Here is a 4,692-nt window from a genome sequence, read left to right as displayed (position 1 = left end):
TTGGTTCTTCACCTCATTTGTTTACTTTGCTTTGGCCTTTCCACTGTCCCTTCTGTCCCCAATTCCTCTGTCCCTTCTCTCTTCTCTCTTCTGTCCCTCCTCTCTTCTTTCTTCTGTCCCTCCTCTCTTCTGTCCCTCCTCTCTTCTGTCCCTCCTCTCTTCTTTCTTCTGTCCCAGAGCACAACTGACTACCTGAACTTCTGTATGGACATTGTTGTTCCCACCAGAACTGTACGCTGCTTTCCCAATAACAAGCCTTGGATAACCAGCAATGTCAAGACCCTTAACAGGAAAAAGATGGCGTACAGAGAGGGGGACATGGCAGAGCTGAGGCGTGTGCAAGGGGAACTCAAAGTCAAGCTGAAGGAGGCTAAGGAGGACTACAGAAGGAAGGTGGAACAGAAGTTGCAGGAAAACAACATGAAGGAGTCATGGGACTGCATGAAGATTATCACTGGCCTGAAGAAGAGCAGCAGCTCTGTGGAGGGGGACCTGGACAGGACGACCAGTTGAACCACTTCTACAACAGGTTTGACTGTCCTGCTCCAGCTCCAATGGCGGTGGTCTGTCCACCACCCCCTGCAGACTCAGACACTGCTCTTGTTTGCGTGCCTGCCCTATCCCCACCTCCCAGCATCCCAGTCTCTCCAGCTCTGCATTCTGGTGACACCCAACGACCTAAGCCACCAACACCTCACGCCCAACGGCCTAAACCATCACCTCACGCCCTGCCCCCGCCTGACGCCTCCTTGCCTGTGCCTGCTGAGGCGTCCACGACTCTGGCAGCCTTGATAGGGACATCAAGGAGGTGGTCATCCCCCACCCCCCCTCAATACCAGTGCAACACTCACCTCCACCATCACAGGCTATCGTACCCCCACCATCACTGGATATTGCACCCGTCCCCCACACGGCGATCACGAACAATGAGGCGACAACGACCTCAGTCAACAGCCATCAGACACACAGATCCCAGATGCACCCCTCCCCCTCCCCTCCCCTTACACCCCCCATCGTCACAGGAAAACAAGTGAGCGCTAAACTAAAGAAACTAAACACGAGAAAGGCAGCAGGGCCTGACAGACTGTGTCCAAGGCTACTCAAGGCCTGTGCTGCTGAGCTGAGGGAGCCACTGAAGCACATCTTCAATCTAAGTCTACGCCTTGGACAAGTTCCAACACTGTGGAAGACATCATGTCTCACCCCTGTCCCAAAAAAGCCACATCCTAGTGAGCTTAATGACTACAGACCTGTCGCTCTAACATCGATAGAGATAGATAGATAGATAGATACTTTATTGATTCCCAAGGGGAAATTCATCACATCACATGTGATGAAGACAATGCAGCGACTGGTCTTATGCTCAGACCCCAGGTACGCCATGCACTAGACCCGTTACAGTTTGCATACCAGGAGAAAGTGGGCGTGGACGATGCCATCACTTATCTTCTACACAGGACACATTCTCACCTGGACAAGGGGAAAAGTGCTGTGAGAATCATGTTCTTTGATTTCTCAAGTGCTTTTAACACCATCCAACCCCTCAGACTGGGAGACAAGCTCTTGCAGATGGGTGTGGACGCTCACCTGGTAACCTGGATCACAGATTACCTGACGGAGCGACCACAGTTCGTCAGACTGAAGAACTGTCTCTCTGACACTGTGATCAGCAGCACCGGAGTGCCACAGGGAACTGTGCTTTCTCCAGTCCTGTTCACCTGCTACAACACTGAGTCATGCCACATGCAGAAGTTTTCTGACAATACTGCAATTGTGGGGTGTATCAGGGACGAGCAAGAGGAGGAGTACAGGAGCCTGGTGGAGGACTTTGTGCAGTGGTGCAAACTCAATCACCTTCAACTTAACCACACCAAGGAGATGGTGGTGGATTTCCGCAGGTCTAAGCCCGCTCTGCTACCAGTCTCCATTGATGAGGTCAATGTCGAGGTGGTAAGCACCTACAAGTATCTGGGTCTCCACTTGGACAATAAACTGGACTGGTCAGCCAACACTGATGCACTCTACAAGAAAGGGCAGAGCAGGCTGTACTTCCTGAGGAGGCTGCGCTCCTTCAATGTGTGCAGCAAGCTCCTCAGGATGTTCTACCAGTCTGTTGTTGCCAGCGTCCTCTTCTATGCAGTGGTATGTTGGGGAGGAAGCACAAAGAAGAAGGATGTGGGGCGACTTGACAAGCTGGTAAGGAAAGCTGGCTCTGTAGTGGGAGCTGAACTGGAGTGCATCACTTCACTATCTGACAAAAGGACCCTGAACAAACTGATCAACATCTTGGACAATGAGTGTCATCCACTCCACAGCACTATTGTTAAGCATAAGAGCCTGATCAGCTGGAGACTTCGCTCACTGCCTTGCACAACAGACAGACTGAGGAAGTCATTTGTCTACAGGGCCATTGAACTGTTCAATGCATCACTTAAGGGAAGAGGAGAAATAGACTTCTCCACATAGTCTGTCTGCCTCTTCACCACCTCCATGTCTTGAACTGTCTGTCCACTAGCCACTTTACCATTGTCTTCTGCCTCACTGTTTGCGTGCTTTATTAGCACATATGCACAACCCCTCCCTCCATGCCACAGCCGAACTGTGACCACACTTTTACCTTTCTTAATATAGTTATTTATACATAGATATATAGACTTTATTCTTGCACTGTTGCACTGTTTGACTTACTCATTTGCACCATCACCATGACACTCCTTCACAAAGAGCACCTTATGCACAGAGGACACAGGCTCAATCCCTGCTTCAGTCATTGCAAGCGCATCTGATTGATTAATCACCCATTATGTGGATACTGTTTTTTAGAATTTATTTAGATTAAGTTTTATTTAGTATAATTTGTATTTTAGTATATTTAGTATATTCTTTATCTTCTACAGTCCTTATTGCTTAGTTGTGTTTTTTTATATTATATACTTTTAATTACTTTTTCTGCTGTTAGTGAATGTGTGTGTGTATGTCTGTATGCTACTGTGACCTTGAATTTCCCCTAGGGATCAATAAAGTATCTATCTATCTATCTATCTATCTATCTATCCTCTCTTCTGTCCCTTCTTTCTGGAACTGTATTCTGGCACTGTTTTCCTTTAGCCTATGATTTGTCGTCATCATCATCATCATCATCATCATCATCATCATCATCTTTCCTGTCTGTTTGGCGTCCTCTATACCCACATTCTCTCCACATCCCTCTGTTCCTCTGTCTTGCGGTCCCTTGTTCTCTTTACATATCTTAGGGCCTTAACATCAGCAACATCACTACATATCTTAGGGCCTTAGCATCAGCAACACCACAACATATATTTGTTACAGCCTTAACATCAGCAACATCACTACATATCTTAGGGCCTTAACATCAGCAACACCACAACATATATTTGTTACAGCCTTAACATCAGCAACATCACTACATATCTTAGGGCCTTAACATCAGCAACACCACAACATATATTTGTTCTATAGGGCCTTAACAGCAACACCACGACATATATTTGTTCTATAGGGCTTTAACATCAGCAACACCACTACATATCTTTGTTATAGGGCCTTAACATCAGCAACACCACTACATGTGCAATTTGTTACAAAACAAATGTGTGTCTGTAGCTTACTGTGTTTGTGAATGCATATTCTTGCCACAAATAAACTAAGATTCAGACTATAAAGTCTTAAGCAATATTTCCTGCATGCAATCGTTTAGAACCTTAGACTATTCATTTCACACTCTTTCTTTTATCTGCCTATATGATGAAAGCCTAGGCGGCGTGTTTGACTAGGATCATTATCACTTATTTATTTCTGAATCTGGGAAAGTCTTTCAGCTAAAATTTTAATCATTTCTGACTATTATCTGAATATTATTCATGGGTTATGTGTATGTGTGTCATGTCATCCTGTATGTGATTTTGTGCTGCGTTTTGATTGTCTGCTAAGGGCAATCTTTGTAACATGTCCAGTTTGTGGTAAGATCATCATTACTCAATTTACAGAGCAATCTTCGGGTGAGGACTATTGTTCCTTGTAGTAGGCTACTATTGCTGTCCTTAGTTGGGCAAAGGGGGATTCTGTGAAGTAGTTGTGCTGTCATTCTAACAGAATAGACAGATCGGACATATAGTCAGAGTGTAACAGCTCGTTCTTTACGGTTCGAGAGTTACAGATTTACCAGATTTACCTTCTCTGAAACTGAGTGTTAACTATTTGGGTGTTAATACTCCATGAGGGCCCTGAAAGGAAATAAATAATATGTGTGTGCGGCCGCGGTTGCTCGCACAGTTTGGAACTACTTCAAGAATCTCCATAGAGTGCTGCTGTGCACTGGGTGCTTGACTAGTATAATCATTCTATGTTGTTTTTTATGTTTTAATTATTACTTTTTAAACACTTAAATTATTGACCTTTTATGCTTTTATGTACTATTACTTTGTGTGTTTTATGTTTTTTTCTTCTTATCTTTTTTTCTTCTTTACTTTTTAAACTATTCTTTGACTATTGCCCTTTTATACTTTCATCAGCTATTCCTGTTTACTTTTGTTTATGTAAAGCACATTGAATGACCTCATGAAATGCGCTAAATAAAATTGACATGACTTGACTTGACTAGGCCCACGTCAAGATATTTGCGTGCATCGCGTAGGCTAGGCTACTTCCTTCTTTTCCCGTTCTCAGTAGCAC

This window comes from Alosa sapidissima, chromosome 7 (genome assembly GCF_018492685.1).
Source record: "Alosa sapidissima isolate fAloSap1 chromosome 7, fAloSap1.pri, whole genome shotgun sequence".
In the NCBI taxonomy this organism is placed as follows: Eukaryota; Metazoa; Chordata; class Actinopteri; order Clupeiformes; family Clupeidae; genus Alosa; species Alosa sapidissima.
The sequence above is the reverse complement of the archived record's forward strand: the minus strand, read 5'-3'. Positions refer to the sequence as shown.